Below are 19,834 nucleotides of genomic sequence, written 5' to 3'. Positions count from 1 at the left end.
CTCGACCTGCAGTGTTCCACGGGAGACGCCAGGTCTTAAGTCAGTTGCGCCATGACGTGACCTCCCCCCACTGGAGGATGGGAAATTGGTCTGAACAGGAAGAGCTGGAACAGGAGGCAGGGTTAGGAGAGGCCCCACCGGCAGACAGGTGCCGGGGGAGGCCGGGATGAGTTGAGGGTTGTCCAGACGTGTAACCCGGGATTCCTGATTCAGACTTCTAGGCCCGGGGCACGGGCCTCACTTTACATACCAGACCCATCCTTTGCTGGGTTGGGCCGGGCCAACCTCGCACAACAGGGCGTGTGTGTGTGCGTGTGTGCCCGTGTGTGTGCACGCGGGTGCGTGTACGTGTGTTTTAAACATGAGTTGGTGAGGATAGGTTACGGTTAGTAACCCTGGACCCAGGTCCAGCTGCCCGGGGATGGGGGTAGGAAGCAAAGGCTGATTGTCTTAACCTTAGCAATTCTGGGCTTTTCCTGGCTTCCAGAGAGACCATAAGGCACGGCCCCTTTGCGGCGCCCAGAGCCAGAGTCCTGTCCTGCTGCAGCAGTGATTAGGGTCGTGGTAGCAAAAGGATAAAAGGAGGTTTTCCTCAACGTGCGGCCAGATCACCACAAACCTACCTCACTGTGTTCAAATGGGACACGTGCGCTGGAACGCGTCCTGGGGTGCATGTCTGCCCCTGGGTCCCTGTCTCCCCTGTTGCAGCCCCCTCTCGTGACCCCATTTGTCTGGGTTTTGTAGGACTTCATGCATGGCTGACTGTGTGATTGCTAGGTGGCCTGGTTTGTGTCAATATAATGTGTTGCTCTTCTCCATGTTCTTTTGGGGCTTTATTGTTGACAAACTTATTTTTGCATCGAGAAAACTAGCCAAAGCATCTTCCAGAAAAGAATCTGCGCCAGGAAGAGAATATGAAACCCAGCTCGATGACCCCTCTCGAAGTGTGGCCTAAAGATTCCGACGACTCCACCCTCCCACCGGTCACCCTTTGGCACCTTCACTCAAGAAGGGACAGAGAGAAGGGCAGCCTGGGGCTGCTGCGGGTGGGAGGGGGTCCATCCATCCTACGGCCATGCCCCCATGGAAAAGCAGGTGATTCTCCTGATGCTTGTCCCCCCTGGGCCTATCCCTGTGGCCTGATATTTCAGCCAGGTTGCTCCTGCTGACGTTTATAGAAAAGTAGTTTTCCCAACAGGGTGTGATCCGGCTTGGGGGGCATGTGGAAGCCCCAGATCCAGAGGCCAACTCAATGTACCTCCGATGAGCTGAGGTCTTCCCGGGGTAAGGAATCTTAGGAAGGGGATGAGGACGTGGGTGTGAGTGTCAGTTCCTAAGGGAGCGGGCTGGGCCAGAGTGATTTGCCGTGGCCGGGGCAGCGCTACACTCAGGGGGATTTATGATTTATGAATCAAGCAGGACAAGACATGTGTTCTGTTTGCTGACCATCAAACACATCCTGTGGTTACTTGAGACGTACCTCCCTTGACCGACATAGCAGGGATACCAGTCTCGGCTCGTGCCCGGGGTATGAGCTCAGAGATCCTTCTCTGGGCTGTGCGGCTGGGAGGATCAGTAAGAGGTGGCCAGGCAGGGAAGCCTCTCTAGCACATTCTCCCCCTCGTGCACGTTGCCAACTCCTCCCCAACTATATTCTGGCTTGGCACTCGATGACCACCGGAGATTTCTGTGTCTCCAGACTTGAGAGCATTTGTCTAACAGCAAGTCCTAAATAGCTGTGGCCTCTGGCTTCCTGTAACGCACATCCCATCAGCAGCAGATGAAAACCCTGGGCTGAAACACCGCCTGAGTTAGCGCAGAGCCAGCCAGGGCAATCTAGCCAGAAATCACAGGGCATTTTATGGCAACGTAAGCGGTCCTCAGCCCCTGGTGTCACCAGGTGATGCCTCGGGACCACCAAAGTGCCCGTTTGAGGGTGGACTGTCTCGAGCCTCGAGGATCCTCTCGGCAGGCTCCACAGCTGTAACAAGGTGCCTGCATGGTCCCCAGCCAGAGGTCGAGTATCCAGGGTGTCCGTCTTTCCCTCTACACTCTGTCCGTTCAGGCTGTACCTGAGGACTCTTTTGAGATGTTTGGCCACCCATGCCCACCCGAGGCCGTGTGCACGCTGGCTGGGAGTTCCCGTGTCCTGAACCACGTCTAAAGTACGATGCACATGGTAGCGTGGAAAAGGAGGAATCGCTTTATTGAACAGCTGCAGGGAGCAAAACTTGTGCACTCTGCCACCTTTGTCACACACCAGGCAGGGAAGGCTTTGCCACTCCAGATGCTCCGCCTCTCCCCCGGAGACAACAGGCTGCCAGGACCTGGGGCCCGGGGGTACCGGGGGTATCAGGGGTGCTGGGTGTCAGTGGGGCCAGGCTGAGACACGTCTGCTGCCTCCCGTGTTAAAACCTCCCCTTCTCTCCTGGGTGAGTCCGTCGGTGCCCCTGTCCCTCCTGTAACAAATGCTGCTTGTCCTCAGGCAGGAGGCTCTCAGCCTGGAAGTTCTGCGTCCCTCTGTGCTCACTCGCGGCTCTCCCAGCAGCTCTCGGAGCTTGAGGTTTCTTTGGTGGATCGGAAGAGGCAGCTGTGGGAGGGAAGAGATGTTACAGCCTCCCGTGTCTATAGCACAAATGTAACTCCAAGCACATCCCCAAGTTCTGACTAAGTCCTGCAGTATAGGTAATGATGTTCCCTGCCCTACAGCCATGAAACCTGTCCACCTGGAGCCATAGTACCCTCCTGACCTTGCCTCCATCTCACCAACAAGTCAGAGGCAGACCACATTGAGGAGCCTGCAGCTCCTTGCTCAGGGCTTCAGTGAAAACAGAGCCTACCAAATTTCCCCTTTGCTGACTAATGTCCTAGGGAGTACACACCTTCCCAAGTCCCTTCGGTGGAGGGTCCTGCCACCCAGCTGTGATCCAAGTCCTTGGTGTCTATTCAATCTTCCCATGTCCCCATTTTCCCCACCTTGAATTCATACCTTGAAACACTTGAGGTTGACTACCAAATTCCAGAATCCAAACTGTCAATTGACTGTCTTAGAGCAGAATGCTGCCTACCTACCAGGCCATCAGCCATCCCTAAAGGAGACATACGTTCATCTGTTGTTCCTTGCTCTGTCCTTGGAAGGTCTGTCTGGTTTCCCCAACCCAGTCATATCAAGACAGTTCATCTTGTGACAACGACCCTGTCACAAAACTTTTTTGAGCTAAGAATATAGTTCTGCTTATGAAAATATAGGTAAAACCCCACCAGATCCTCAGCAGTACACTTACTGTCTGCTGTGAAAAGTTTGTTCCATGTCACAGAACAGTGTATGTCCATTCCTTGGAGCAGTGAGCTTTCAAGGTTATGTTCACTTCAATGCCTGAGAAATAATACACATTAAGATATTGGTAATGAATTCGTATTTCAAACTCAAACAGATTCTATGGAATGACTTATGAGACGAATCAGATCATTCACTGGAAATCATTGCAATCATTCTCCTAGGGAGAGTTACCAACGATGATTAGAGAGCTAAACAAATGCTGGGCTCCTGCTTGGAGAGCCTTTGCATTGAAGGAGGAAGTCTTGATGAGGAACTGGAAATACCAGCTGCATTTCCCTATTGGATGGCCTGAATCCTCTAACCTACACTCATGTACACAATTACAGTTTCCATCTGGATCTAAATTGTAGGCTTATTTATTTATTTATTTATTTATTTATTTTTGACTAGCTTGATTTCTCTGTCACTAGAATGGTGGAGTTGCTAACCAGACACAAATTCTTAGGTTTTGACTTAGGCAAAAGTGAACTAACTTACTGCTTATTTGCCTCACAGTCCCAGTAACAGTGATTGGAAAGTGAAACCCAGAATTCAGGCTGTGCAGGCTCTTGTTTCTTGGTAATGGCATTGAATGTGTACACCGGCAGGAGAGGGGCCACAATGTTCCCCCAATTAGAAATAGAGTTAAAAGTCTCTGTCTCTTGGGCAGCTCAGATGGCTCACTGGTTTAGTGCCGCCTTTAGCCCAGGGCATGATCCTGGAAACCTGGGATCCGAGTCCCATGTCGGGCTCCCTGTATGGAGCCTGCTTCTCCTTCTGCCTGTGTCTCTGCCTCTCTCTCTCTCTCTTTCTCTCATAAATGAATATTTTAAAAAAGTTGCTGTCTCTTGAATGTACCAGTGGATATTTTAGGCAAAGGCTTGATTTTCTACTTCTGGAGCCCATTGGATTATTGTATCCACCCCTCCAAACCTAATTTGACTTCCTATTTGCCATTTCTTACTACATTAGTCATTTCTTCCTAAATGGTAGAGCGGTCCTTCCAACACTTGGAGGACATTGGCTCAGCTTGCTAACTCTACAAGGACTTCTTTCTTGCCATCATTTTGTTCTTTCACGGCATTGTACTGATTGTCTTTTCATTTTTTTAAGATCTTATTTATTTATTCATGAGACACACACACACACACAGAGAGAGAGAGAGAGAGAGAGAGAGAGAGGCAGAGACATAGGCAGAGGGAGAAGCAGACTCCATGCAGGGAGCCCCATATGGGACTTGATCCCAGGACCCCCAGTATCACACCCTGGGCCAAAAGCAGGCTCTAAACTGCTGAGTCACCCAGAGATCCCCACGACAGTTCTTTATATATTCTGTATACTACACATTTATGCATGATGAACAAGTATTTTCTCCCAATCTGTGGGTGGTATGTTTTTAAATGATGTCTTTTGAAGCAGAAGCATTTTTAATTTTTATGAAATTTAAGTTATCTATATTTTTGTCATTTGGGTATTGGTATCTGCTATGGACTGATCTGTGTCCCTACCCCCACATTCATGTTAAAGCTCCCCATGCCATGGTATTTGGAGATAGGCCTTCGGGAGATAGAATTAGATGAGTTTACGGGTGGTGGGATCCTCATGATGGGATTAGTGTGCTTATACTATCCTTCTGTGTGTGAGCACGTACAAAAGGCCATATGAGGATGCAGAAAGAAAGTGCCTATCTGCAAACCAAGAGAGGGATTCACTGGAAATTGAATCCTGCCAGACCTTGGTCTTGGACTTCCAGTCTCCAGAACCATGAGAAATAAATTACTGTTGGGTAAGCCACCCAGTCTATAGTGTTTTGTTATGCTAGCTCAAGCAGATTGAGACAGTGTCATATCTAAGAAATTATCTCCTAACATGACTTCATAAAGATTTACGCCAATGCTTTTCAGTAATTGTTATGCACAACCATCTAGCATACTTACGTATACTTGAGACTAATTTTAGGTTCAGTAACACTAATGAAACTGGCCTTGGAAGAGACAGGCAGAAAGGGAAGAATGAAGCATTCCAAAGAGAGTGCCTCTCTGGGTAAGGGAAGAGAGCATTCATTCCATGAAGTTCTTCCTGAACCCAGCAGGAGGTGGTAAGAAGAGTCTTCACATGTCTGTGCCTGGCTGGCTGTGTGTGGGCTGTGTCTGGTGGTTTGCGAGTAAAGCTGGCAACCAAAGCTGAAAAGGAACACAAGAATAGCTATTGCTTATTTTTTGAAATAGAGGATGCTTCCATTGTTTCCAGAATCCAATCATATGTTCAAGCCCCCCACAATACACACATATCTACAGTGCCATAGAGTTTCAAACTCCAACTAGGCTGCAGTAGCCATGAGTCCTTTATCCATCGATATTTCACACTTGTGCTCCAGACGCTCAAGACATTCTTGATTCTCTACCCCAGGGTGTGTGTGTGTGTGTGTGTGTGTGTGTGTGTGTGTGTGTGTGTATAAAAACCTATTTGGGTACTAGGTCTTTTTCTCATGCTAAAAGACAATTCCCTGAATGCCTACAAGAAGGCAATGGGAACTTAAGATTACAGACACTCGATTCAGCACACCTTCTGTGGGCATTGGTGCTTTACTTATCACAACAGTTACTGCAGACTGTCTGTGGGAAACATGATCGTTCCCATTTTAGATAGTTTCTCAAGTTCTCAGAGAGGTGAGGCAGTGTCCTCAAGATCTCACCCTAGAGATCTTCATCTGGTTGAGAACTCCCAAAGTTATCAGTGGTTGGCAAAGGGCTTTGTGGAGGGAGAGTGGGAAGGACCCAGAGTCCAGCTGGTGAAGGGTGTGAGGATTAGGGTGGTCCTTTTCTTGGTTTCTGTTAACTTGGGCTTTGCTATTCATTAAGGGATGGCAATGGATTTCAAAAGAAGAAAACGTCTGCCAATTTAAAGAATCCATCCTGAAACATTTAAACAACCTGAGAAGGACCATAACCTGCAGACTACATTCCAGAGTATCATATGAGATGCTCTAGTGGAGATAGAAGGGACACAGTAACTCTTTAGGGATGTTTTAGGATTTTGCTCACAACTGTGTAGTCCTTCTTGCTGAGATCTGGGGGTGCCTTCTGGGTGAATGAAGCCAAAACCACAGTTAGGTTTGCTAAACTAAAGGAGAAGCCTCGCTGGCAAGTAGGATGGAGTTCAAGCAAAAATGTCGTCTCGGATTACATGGCTCCAGGAGTGAAGAGGAAGTGAAGCTTGTGGGCAGCGGGTGGCTGTTGGAAAAGTGTCCTCTCTGAGGAAAGCAGTGGAGGGCTCGTGAGTACATTCTGTGTCTCTGTTCTCTCCACCCCCAGTCCCTGTCTCAGTCATGCTCTCAGCAGCTCACACCTGGACAGGTGATAGATTTTCTTTTTACTGATCGGTCTTGTCACCACCAGCCATTCTCTGCCACGTGCCCTGTAGCAGAGAGAGTGTCTTGGGATGTCCGGCTAGTCAAGACTCAGCCACACCTGAAAAATCTTCACTGGCCCCTATGTAAGTTTCTACCGCTAGCCTGCGCCCAGCGTTTCCTGTGCCCATGGCCAGCAGCCTGCATTAGACCCTCTCACCAGTGTCCTCGGAACCCTTTCCTCCTTAAATTCATCTATCACCCAGTTAACAGAAGGTCCAGGGTCAATGCCAATGTGCCTGTTATATGGACTCATCCAATCCTGTGTATATTTCTTGTAAGAACAGCCAGACCGCATTGAATGGCACACGAGTTCTGTACCCCAATTAGTATATCTGGGTTTCACAGGAGAGGACTTAGCAAACCTCTAATTGCTCATCTGTTTACTAGGTGGGAATGAATAGTGAATGTAGTTGAGATAATGAGGACCTGGTTGCTCAATGTCAGAGAAAACAGTTCCATGTACGGAAAGAGAAAGGCTACAGTGTGGTGGAAGGCAGAAGACGAGGCCAGATGCAGAGGCTCGGGCTAGACCTTTAACCCAGCATGTTAGGCCACGGAGCGTGACCCTAGGTTGAGGGCAAAAGGAAATTGAGTGAAGGGGAAGGCACTCCTCGGTTTCCAGAGGATTCATGTTTTCTTGTTTCACAGCATTTATCAATATTTATTTTTTTAATTTAAGGTAAATACACATAACACGAAATCATTCTACAGTGTCCAATTCAGTGACATTTCATACATTTGCAGTGTTGTACGCTATAGTGTAGCCTCTGTCTTATTCCAAAGCACTTGCATCACCCCAAAAGCAAACGTCACATCCGTTAAGTGGTCACTGCCCATTCCCTCCTCCCTCAGACCCTGTCAACCGCTACACTGTTTTCTCTATGAATATACCCGTTCTGTGTATTTCTTAATAATCGGAATTTGCAATATGATATCTTTGTGTCTGGCTTCTTGCACTCAGCACTTTTCAGGATGCATCCATGCTAAAGCCTATATCGGGACTTCATTCTTTTTCGTGGCTGAATATTTCTTTATAGGCCTATACATCTTGCTTATTCATTCGCAAATTGATGGACATCTGGGTGGCTTCATCCTTTTGCTATTGTGAATTTTGGTAAACATTTCTACACAGTTAGTTGTTTAAATACCTGTTTTCTATTTTAATGAGCATATACATAGGAGTGGAATTGATAGTCATATAAATTAAATAAAAGTAAAAAATATAAATTTAAGAAAGTTTAACTTTTTGAAAAACTGATAGACTTTTACCACTGGCAAACATCTTTTTCAACAGCTGCACCATTTTTCATTCCTACCACGTGCCAGACAGTAAATTTCCAATATATCCATTCATCTATTGATGGACATCTCGGTTCTTTACTACGAGGTATTTACGCAAAGGATATCAACATAATTATCCAAGGGGCATCTGCACTCCATATACGCTTTCTTTATTTATTTATTAGATTTTATTTATTTCTTCATGAGAGACAGAGAAAGAGAGAAGTAGAGACGTAGGCAGAGGGAGAAGCAGACTCCCTTTTGGGACTTGATCCCAGGACCTTGGGATCACCACCTGAGCCAAAGGCCGATGCTCAACCCCTGAGCCACACAGGCGTCCCTTCATATGCACTTTGGAATCAGCTTTTCCATTTCTTCAAACAGGATTGTTGAGATTTCTTATTGGGATTGTATTGAATCTATAAACTGCTTTACTACAAGTCCTATCTTAACAAAAGTAAGTCTTCAGCTCCATGAACGCAAGATATCTTTCCATATCCTGAAATCTTCTTTAATTACTTTGAGCAATATTTTGTAGTATTTAGTGTATAAGTCTTGTATTTCCTTGGATAAACTTATTTTTAAGCACTTGATTCTGCTTTTACTTTTTTTTTTTTTTACTTTTTTCCCCACTTTGTCTTTATTATTAGGATTATTTATTTATTATTTATTAAAAAGTATTTATTTGCCTAACCACCCTGGCTAGCACTTCCAGTATAATAAAAAATAAAGGTAGTAAAAGGAGGCATTCTCGGCTTTTAAAAGAATATTATTTATTATTTATTTTAGAGAGAGAGGGAGGAGAAGAGGGAGACAGAGAATCTCAGGCAGACGCCCCTGAGCATGGAGCCCAATGCAGGGCCTGATCTCAAAATCATGACCTGAGTAGAAATCAAGAGTCAGCTGCTTAACTGACAGAGCCACCTAGGTGGCCCTTAGCTTCTTTATTATTTCTTGGCTTAACGGGAAAATTTCAGTCTTTGACCATTCAGTATGTTAGATGTCGATCATCCGTGAATACCTTCTAAAATCTTAAAGTTTTCTTGTATTTCTAGTTTGTTGAAAGTTTTCTTTTTTTGTATATTTATACTGAGTATTTTTTTCATTAGAATGGCTAAAATTATTTTCATTTTTATTTTTAAAATTTTTTAATAATAAATTTATTTTTTATTGGTGTTCAATTTGCCAACATACAGAATAACACCCAGTGATCATCCCATCAAGTGCCCACCTCAGTGGCCGCCACCCAGTCACCCCCACCCTCCACCCTCCTCCCCTTCCACCATCCCTAGTTCGTTTCTCAGAGTTAGGAGTCTTCCATGTTCTGTCTCCCTTTCTCCTATTTCCTACCCATTTCTACTCCCTTCCCCTCTATTCCGTTTCACTGTTATTTATATTCTCCAAATGAATGAGAACATATAATGTTTGTCCTTCTCCAATTGACTTATTTCACTCAGCATAATACCCACCAGTTCCATCCACGTCAAGGCAAATGGTGGGTATTTGTCATTTCTAAAGGCTGCGGAATATTCCATTGTATACATAAACCACATCTTCTTTATCCATTCATCTTTTGATGGACCCTGAGGCTCCTTCCACAGCTTGGCTATTGTGGACATTGCTGCTATAAACATCGGGGTGCAGGTGTCCCGGGGTTTCATTGCATCTGTATCTTTGGGGTAAATCCCCAGCAGTGCAATTGCTGGGTCATAGGGAAGGTCTATTTTTAACTCTTTGAGGAACCTGCACACAGTTTTCCAGAGTGGCTGCACCAGTTTACATTCCCACCAACAGTGTAAGAGGGTTCCCTTTTCTCCGCATCCTCTCCAACATTTGTGGTTTCCTGTCTTGTTAATTTTCCCCATTCTCACTGGTGAGAGGTGGCATCTCATTGTGGTTTTGATTTGTATTTCCCTGATAGCCAGTGATGCGGAGCATTCTCTCATGTGCATGTTGGCCATGTCTATTTCTTCCTCTGTGAGATTGCTGTTCATGTCTTTTGCCCATTTCATGATTGGATTGTTTGTTTCTTTGGTGTTGAGTTTAATATGTTCTTTATAGATCTTGGAAACTAGCCCTTTATCTGATGTGTCATTTGCAAATATCTTCTCCCATTCTGTAGGTTGTCTTTTAGTTTTGTTGACTGTATCCTTTGCTGTGCAGAAGCTTCTTATCTTGATGAAGTCCCAATAGTTCACTTTTGCTTTTGTTTCTTTTGCCTTCGTGGATGTATCTTGCAAGAAGTTACTGTGGCCGAGTTCAAAAAGGGTGTTGCCTGTGTTCTCCTCTAGGATTTTGATATAATCTTGTCTTACATTTAGATCTTTCATCCATTTTGAGTTTATCTTTGTATATGGTGCAAGAGAGTGGTCTAGTTTCATTCTTCTGCATGTGGCTGTCCAATTTTCCCAGCACCATTTATTGAAGAGACTGTCTTTTTTCCAGTGGATAGTCTTTCCTCCTTTGTCGAATATTAGTTGGCCTTAAAGTTGAGGGTCCACTTCTGGATTCTCTATTCTGTTCCATTGATCTATGTCTGTTTTTGTGCCAGTACCACACTGTATTGATGACCACAGCTTTGTAGTACACCCTGAAATCTGGCATTGTGATGCCCCCAGCTATGGTTTTCTTTTTCAAAATTCCCCTGGCTATTCGGGGTCTTTTCTGATTCCACACAAATCTTAAAATAATTTTTTCTAACTCTCTGAAGAAAATCCATGGTATTTTGATAGGGATTGCATTAAACGTGTAAATTGCACTGGGTAACATTGACATTTTCAGAATATTAATTCTGCCAATCCATGAGCATGGGCTACTTTTCCATCTCTTTGTGTCTTCCTCAATTTATTTCAGAAGTGTTCTATAGTTTTGAGGGTATAGATCCTTTACCTCTTTTGTTAGGTGTATTCCTAGGTATCTTATGATTTTGGGTGCAATTGTAAATGGGATTGACTCCTTAATTTCTCTTTCTTCAGTCTCATTGTTAGTGTATAGAAATGCCACTGACTTCTGGGCATTGATTTTTTTTGGGAAGGGCATTGATTTTGAATTCTGCCACAGGCCAAATTGCTGTATGAGTTCCAGCAATCGTGGGGTGGAGTCTTTTGGGTTTTCTATGTAGAGTTTCTTGCCATTGGCGAAGAGGGAGAGTTTGACTTCTTCTTTGCCAATTTGAATGCCTTTAATGTCTTTTTGTTGCCTGATTGCTGAGGCTAGGCCTTCCAGTACTATGTTGAATAGCAGTGGTGAGAGTGGATATCCCTGTCTTGTTCTTGATTTTAGGGTAAATGCTCCCAGTGCTTCGCCTTTGAGAATTATATTTGCTGTGGGCTCTTCGTAGATGGCTTTTAAGATGTTGAGGAATGTTCCCACTATCCCTACACTCTGAAGAATTTTGATCAGGAATGGATGCTGAATCTTGTCAAATACTTTCTCTAAATCTATTGAAAGGATCATATCATTCTTGTTTTTTTCTCTTCCTGATATGATGAATCACATTGATTGTTTTACGAGTGTTGAACCAGCTTTGTGTCCCGGGAATAAATCCTACTTGGTCATGGTGAATAATTTTCTTAATGTATTGTTGGATCCTATTGGCTAGTATCTTGTTGAGAGTTTTTGCATCCATGTTCCTCAGGGATATTGGTCTATAATTTCCTTTTTGGTGGTGTCTTTGTCTGGTTTTGGAATTAAGGTGATGTGGGCCTCATAGAACGAATTTGGAAGTACTCCATCTCTTTCTATCTTTCCAAACAGCTTTGGGAGAATAGGTATGGTTTCTTCTTTAAACGTTTGATAGAATTCCCCAGGGAGGCCATCTGGCCCTGGACATTTGTGTCTTGGGAGGTTTTTGATGACAGCTTCAATATCCTCCCTGGTTATTGGCCTGTTCAGGTTTTCTATTTCTTCCTGTTCCAGTTTTGGTAGTTTGTGGCTTTCCAGAAAAGTGTCCATTTCTTCTAGATTGCCTAATTTATTGGAGTATAGCTGCTCATAATATGTTTTTAAAATCGTTTGTATTTCCTTGCGGTTGGTATCGATCTCTCCTTTCTCATTCATGATTTTATTAACTTGAGTCTTCTCTCTCTTCTTCTTAATAAGGCTGGCTAATGGTTTATCTATCTTATTAATTCTTTCAAAGAACCAACTCCTGGTTTGTTGATCTGTTCCACAGTTCTGGTCTCGATTTCGTTGAGTTCTGCTCGAATATTTATTAACTGTCTTCTTCTGCTGGGTGTAGGATCTATTTGCTGTTTTTTCTCTAGCTCCTTTAGGTGTAAGCTTAGCTTTTTTATTTGAGTTCTTTCCAGTTTTTGGATGGATGCTTGTATTGCGATGTATTTCCCCCACAGGACTGCTTTTGCTGTATCCCAAAGATTTTGAATGGTTGTATCTTCATTCTAATTAGTTTACATGAAACTTTTTAATTCTTCCTTAATTTCCTGTTTGACCCTTTCATCTTTTAGCAGGATGGTCGTTAACCTCCACGTGTTTGAAGTCCTTCCAAACTTATTGTTGTGATTTAGTTCTAATTTCAAGGCATTGTGGTCTGAGAATACGCAGGGGACGAGCCCAATCTTTTTTTTTTTTTTTTTTTTTTTTTTTTTTTTTTTTTTTTTCTTTTTTTTTTTTTTTTTTTTTATTTTATTTTTTTTTATTGGTGTTCAATTTACTAACATACAGAATAACACCCAGTGCCCATCACCCATTCACTCCCACCCCCCGCCCTCCTCCCCTTCTACCACCTCTAGTTCGTTTCCCAGAGTTAGCAGTCTTTACGTTCTGTCTCCCTTTCTGATATTTCCCACACATTTCTTCTCCCTTCCCTTATTTTCCCTTTCACTATTATTTATATTCCCCAAATGAATGAGAACATATAATGTTTGTCCTTCTCCGACTGACTTACTTCACTCAGCATAATACCCTCCAGTTCCATCCACGTTGAAGCAAATGGTGGGTATTTGTCATTTCTAATAGCTGAGTAATATTCCATTGTATACATAAACCACATCTTCTTTATCCATTCATCTTTCGTTGGACACCGAGGCTCCTTCCACAGTTTGGCTATCGTGGCCATTGCTGCTAGAAACATCGGGGTGCAGGTGTCCCGGCGTTTCATTGCATTTGTATCTTTGGGGTAAATCCCCAACAGTGCAGTTGCTGGGTCGTAGGGCAGGTATATTTTTAACTGTTTGAGGAACCTCCACACAGTTTTCCAGAGTGGCTGCACCAGTTCACATTCCCACCAACAGTGTAAGAGGGTTCCCTTTTCTCCGCATCCTCTCCAACATTTGTTGTTTCCTGCCTTGTTAATTTTCCCCATTCTCACTGGTGTGAGGTGGTATCTCATTGTGGTTTTGATTTGTATTTCCCTGATGGCAAGTGATGCAGAGCATTTTCTCATATGCATGTTGGCCATGTCTATGTCTTCCTCTGTGAGATTTCTGTTCATGTCTTTTGCCCATTTCATGATTGGATTGTTTGTTTCTTTGGTGTTGAGTTTAATAAGTTCTTTATAGATCTTGGAAACTAGCCCTTTGTCTGATATGTCATTTGCAAATATCTTCTCCCATTCTGTAGGTTGTCTTTGAGTTTTGTTGACTGTATCCTTTGCTGTGCAAAAGCTTCTTATCTTGATGAAGTCCCAATAGTTCATTTTTGCTTTTGTTTCTTTTGCCTTCGTGGATGTATCTTGCAAGAAGTTACTATGGCTGAGTTCAAAAAGGGTGTTGCCTGTGTTCTTCTCTAGGATTTTGATGGAATCTTGTCTCACATTTAGATCTTTCATCCATTTTGAGTTTATCTTTGTGTATGGTGAAAGAGAGTGGTCTAGTTTCATTCTTCTGCATGTGGATGTCCAATTTTCCCAGCACCATTTATTGAAGAGACTGTCATTCTTCCAATGGATAGTCTTTCCTCCTTTATCGAATATTAGTTGCCCATAAAGTTCAGGGTCCACTTCTGGATTCTCTATTCTGTTCCACTGATCTATGTGTCTGTTTTTGTGCCAGTACCACACTGTCTTGATGACCACAGCTTTGTAGTACAACCTGAAATCTGGCATTGTGATGCCCCCAGATATGGTTTTCTTTTTTAAAATTCCCCTGGCTATTCGGGGTCTTTTCTGATTCCACACAAATCTTAAAATAATTTGTTCTAACTCTCTGAAGAAAGTCCATGGTATTTTGATAGGGATTGCATTAAACGTGTATATTGCCCTGGGTAACATTGACATTTTCACAATATTAATTCTGCCAATCCATGAGCATGGAATATTTTTCCATCTCTTTGTGTCTTCCTCAATTTCTTTCAGAAGTGTTCTATAGTTTTGAGGGTATAGATCCTTTACATCTTTGGTGAGGTTTATTCCTAGGTATCTTATGCTTTTGGGTGCAATTGTAAAAGGGATTGACTCCTTAATTTCTCTTTCTTCAGTCTCATTGTTAGTGTATAGAAATGCCACTGACTTCTGGGCATTGATTTTGTATCCTGCCACGCTACCGAATTGCTGTATGAGTTCTAGCAATCTTGGGGTGGAGACTTTTGGGTTTTCTATGTAGAGTATCATGTCATCGGCGAAGAGGGAGAGTTTGACTTCTTCTTTGCCAATTTGAATGCCTTTAATGTCTTTTTGTTGTCTGATTGCTGAGGCTAGGACTTCCAGTACTATGTTGAATAGCAGTGGTGAGAGTGGACATCCCTGTCTTGTTCCTGATCTTAGGGGAAAGGCTCCCAGTGCTTCCCCATTGAGAATGATATTTGCTGTGGGCTTTTCATAGATGGCTTTTAAGATGTCGAGGAATGTTCCCTCTATCCCTACACTCTGAAGAGTTTTGATCAGGAATGGATGCTGTATTTTGTCAAATGCTTTCTCTGCATCCAATGAGAGGATCATATGGTTCTTGGTTTTTCTCTTGCTGATATGATGAATCACATTGATTGTTTTACGGGTGTTGAACCAGCCTTGTGTCCCAGGGATAAATCCTACTTGGTCATGGTGAATAATTTTCTTAATGTACTGTTGGATCCTATTGGCCAGTATCTTGTTGAGAATTTTTGCATCCATGTTCATCAGGGATATTGGTCTGTAATTCTCCTTTTTGGCGGGGTCTTTGTCTGGCTTTGGAATTAAGGTGATGCTGGCTTCATAGAACGAATTTGGAAGTACTCCATCTCTTTCTATCTTTCCAAACAGCTTTAGGAGAATAGGTATGATTTCTTCTTTAAACGTTTGATAAAATTCTCCTGGGAAGCCATCTGGCCCTGGACTCTTGTGTCTTGGGAGCTTTTTGATGACTGCTTCAATTTCCTCCCTGGTTATTGGCCTGTTCAGGTTTTCTATTTCTTCCTGTTCCAGTTTTGGTAGTTTGTGGCTTTCCAGGAATGCGTCCATTTCTTCTAGATTGCCTAATTTATTGGCGTATAGCTGCTCATAATATGTTTTTAAAATCGTTTGTATTTCCTTGGTGTTGGTAGTGATCTCTCCTTTCTCATTCATGATTTTATTAATTTGAGTCTTCTCTCTCTTCTTTTTAATAAGGCTGGCTAATGGTTTATCTATCTTATTAATTCTTTCAAAGAACCAACTCCTGGTTCTGTTGATCTGTTCCACAGTTCTTCTGGTCTCGATTTCGTTGAGTTCTGCTCGAATCTTTATTAACTCCCTTCTTCTCTTGGGTGTAGGATCTATTTGCTGTTTTTTCTCTAGCTCCTTTATGTGTAAGGTTAGCTTTTGTATTTGAGTTCTTTCCAGTTTTTGAATGGATGCTTGTATTGCGATGTATTTCCCCCTTAGGACTGCTTTTGCTGCATCCCAAAGATTTTGAACGGTTGTATCTTCATTCTCATTAGTTTCCATGAATCTTTTTAATTCTTCCTTAATTTCCTGGTTGACCCTTTTATCTTTTAGCAGGATGGTCCTTAACCTCCATGTGTTTGAGGTCCTTCCAAACTTCTTGTTGTGATTTAGTTCTAATTTCAAGGCATTATGGTCCGAGAATATGCAGGGGACAATCCCAATCTTTTGGTATCGGTTCAGACCCGATTTGTGACCCAATATGTGGTCTATTCTGGAGAAAGTTCCATGTGCGCTTGAGAAGAATGTGTATTCAGTTGAGTTTGGATGTAAAGTTCTGTAGATATCTGTGAAATCCATCTGGTCCAGTGTATCATTTAAAGCTCTCCTTTCTTTGGAGATGTTGTGCTTAGAAGACCTATCGAGTATAGAAAGAGCTAGATTGAAGTCACCAAGTATAAGTGTATTATTATCTAAGTATTTCTTCACTTTGGTTAATAATTGATTTATATATTTGGCAGCTCCCACATTCGGAGCATATATATTGAGGATTGTTAAGTCCTCTTGTTGAATAGATCCTTTAAGTATGATATAGTGTCCCTCTTCATCTCTCACTACAGTCTTTGGGGTAAATTTTAGTTTATCTGATATAAGGATGGCTACCCCTGCTTTCTTTTGAGGACCATTCGAATGGTAAATGGTTCTCCAACCTTTTATTTTCAGGCTGTAGGTGTCCTTCTGTCTAAAATGAGTCTCTTGTAGACAGCAAATAGATGGGTCCTGCTTTTTTATCCAGTCTGAAACCCTGCGCCTTTTGATGGGGTCATTAAGCCCGTTCACATTCAGAGTTACTATTGACAGATATGAGTTTAGTGTCATCATGATATCTATTCAGTCTTTGTTTTTGTGGACTGTTCCACTGAACTTCTTCTTAAAGGGGAATTTTAAGAGGCCCCCTTAAAATTTCTTGCAGAGCTGGTTTGGAGGTCACATATTCTTTTAGTTGCTGCCTGTCTTGGAAGCTCTTTATCTCTCCTTCCATTTTGAATGAGAGCCTTGCTGGATAAAGTATTCTTGGTTGCATGTTCTTTTCATTTAGGACCCTGAATATATCCTGCCAGCCCTTTCTGGCCTGCCAGGTCTCTGTGGAGAGGTCTGCTGTTACCCTAATACTCCTCCCCATAAAAGTCAGGGATTTCTTGTCTCTTGCTGCTTTAAGGATCTTCTCCTTATCTTTGGAATTTGCAAGCTTCACAATTAAATGTCGAGGTGTTGAACGGTTTTTATTGATTTTAGGAGGGGATCTCTCTATTTCCTGGATCTGAATGCCTGTTTCCCTTCCCAGATTAGGAAAGTTTTCAGCTAGAATTTGTTCAAATACATATTCTGGCCCTCTGTCCCTTTCGGCGCCCTCGGGAACCCCAATTAAACGTAGGTTTTTCTTCCTCAGGCTGTCGTTTATTTCCCTTAATCTATCTTCATGGTCTTTTAATTGTTTGTCTCTTTTTTCCTCAGTTTCCCTCTTTGCTATCAACTTGTCTTCTAGGTCACTCACTCGTTCTTCCACCTCGTTAACCCTCGTCGTTAGGACTTCTAGTTTGGATTGCATCTCATTCAATTGATTTTTAATTTCTGCCTGATTAGCTCTAAATTCTGCAGTCATGAAGTCTCTTGAGTCCTTTATACTTTTTTCTAGAGCCACCAGTAGCTGTATAATAGTGCTTCTGAATTGGCTTTCTGACATTGAATTGTAATCCAGATTTTGTAACTCTGTGGGAGAGAGGACTGTTTCTGATTCTTTCTTTTGAGGTGAGGTTTTCCTTCTAGTCATTTTGCTCAGTGCAGAGTGGCCAAAAGCAAGTTGTATTGGGAAAAAGAGAAAAAGAGAGGAGAGAAAGAAGGAAAGAAAAGAGAAAGAGAAAAAAAAAAGGGAAGAAAAAGAAAAAAAAAACGAAAAAAAAAAAAAAGAAGAAAAAGAGAAAGAAAAAGAAAGGAGAAAAAAAAAGGGGGTGGGGGAAGGAAACAAATCAAAAAGCAAAACAAAATAAAAACAAAAACAAAAACAAACAAACAAAAAAAGAACCACGGGGCAGTATCTTCTGATTCTGTGTACTTTAAGTCCCTTGGCTTCCTCTGGAAGTTGTCCGTCCAGCTGGTCTTCTGGGGGAGGGGCCTGTTGTGCTGGTTTTCAGGTGTTAGCAGTTGGGGGAGCTGCTGTGCCCCTGCCTGGTGCAGGGCTCAGTGGGGGGTGTTTACCCCGTGAGGCCGCAGGAGGAACAGCCCCAGTGGCGGGGCAGCTCTGGAAACCTGGATTCAGCCCCCGCAGTAACTCCAGAGCTCTCCGTCTGCAGGGCCTGGAGGCTCCGGGGCGGGGCCGCTGATCTGCTCAGCTGGGGCAGGAGCGTCCTCGCTGTCCTGGGCCCTCCCGGCCTCTGCCTGTCCCGGGGGAGGCCGGATCCTGGGCTGTGTCCCGGCGCCCTGTGCTCCGGAGCCTGCGCTGGTGGATTCGCGCTCCCGGGCCGCGCAACCCCCTCCGCGGAGCCGCCGCCCGAGCCCCTTCAGCTGCTCCGGGTCCCGCCGGGTCCCGCCGTGCGCGCTGCAGCCCTTAGGGAGCTCGGCGCACTCTCCCGGCGCGCAGTTGCTCTGTTACTGTCCCGGGGAACCCGAGGGCATCCCCGCCCTCCTGGGTCCTGCTCCAACTCCCCGAGAGCCCCTTTCCCCCGGGAAGGTCGGTGCAGCTCCTGCTCCTCCGGGACGGGGCTCTCCTGTCCTGGGGACGCTCGCCCCGGCCTCAGCCCGGCTCCTCGCGGGGCCCCTCCCCCTTGGAGGCCTTTGTTTCTTTATTTCTTTTTCCCCGTCTTCCTACCTTGATAGATGCGCGAACTCTTCTCACTGTTGCATTCCAGCTGGTCTCTCTTTAATTCTCAGGCCGAATTCATAGATTTTCAGGATAATTTGAAGGTTTTCTAGGTAGTTTGGTGGAGACAGGTGATTTGGAGACCCTACTCTTCCGCCATCTTGCTCCTCCCTCCTGATCGAGCCCAATCTTTTGATATCGGTTCAGATCTGATTTGTGACCCAGTATGTGGTTTATTCTGGAGAAAGTTCCATGTGTACTTGAGAAGAATGTGTATTCAGTTGAGTTTGGATGTAAAGTTCTGTAGATATCTGTGAAAACCATCTGGTCCAGTGTATCATTTAAAGCTCTCGTTTCTTTGGAGATGTTGTGTTTACAAGACCTATCGAGTGTAGAAAGCACTAGATTGAAGTCACCAAGTATAAGTATATTATTATCAAAGTATGTCTTAATTTTGGTTATTAATTGATTGATATATTTGGCAGCTCCCACATTCGGGGCATATATATTGATGATTGTTAAGTCCTCTTGTTGGATAGATCCTTTTAGTATGATATAGTGTTCCCTCTTCATCTCTCACTACAGTCGTCGGGTAAATTTTAGTTTATCTGATATAAGTTTGGCTACCTTTGCTTTCTTTTGAGGACCATTTGAATGGTAAATGGTTCTCCAACCTTTGATTTTCAGGCTGTAGGTGTCCTTCTGTCTGAGATGAGTCTCTTGTAGACAGCAATAGATGGGTCATGCTTTTTTATCCAGTCTGACACCCTGCGCCTTTGATGGGGTCATTAAACCCATTCATGTTCAGAGTTACTATTGAGAGATAGGAGTTTAGTGTCATCATGATATCTATTCAGTCCCTGGTTTTGTGGATTCTTCCATTGGACTTCTTAAAGGGGAATTTTAAGAGTCCCCCTTAAAATTTCTTGCAGAGCTGGTTTGGAGGTCACATATTGTTTCAGTTCCTGCCTGTCTTGGAAGCTCTTTATCTTTTCCATTTTGAATGAGAGTCTTGCTGGATAAAGCATTCTTGGTTACATGTTCTTCTCATTTAGGACCCTGAATATATCCTTCCAGCCCTTTCTGGCCTGCCGGGTCTCTGTGGAGAGGTCTGCTGTTACCCTAATACTCCTCCCCATAAAAGTCAGGGATTTCTTGTCTCTTGCTGCT

Source organism: Canis lupus, assembly GCF_048164855.1.
Source record: "Canis lupus baileyi chromosome X unlocalized genomic scaffold, mCanLup2.hap1 SUPER_X_unloc_2, whole genome shotgun sequence".
Taxonomy (NCBI): Eukaryota; Metazoa; Chordata; class Mammalia; order Carnivora; family Canidae; genus Canis; species Canis lupus.
The sequence above is the reverse complement of the archived record's forward strand: the minus strand, read 5'-3'. Positions refer to the sequence as shown.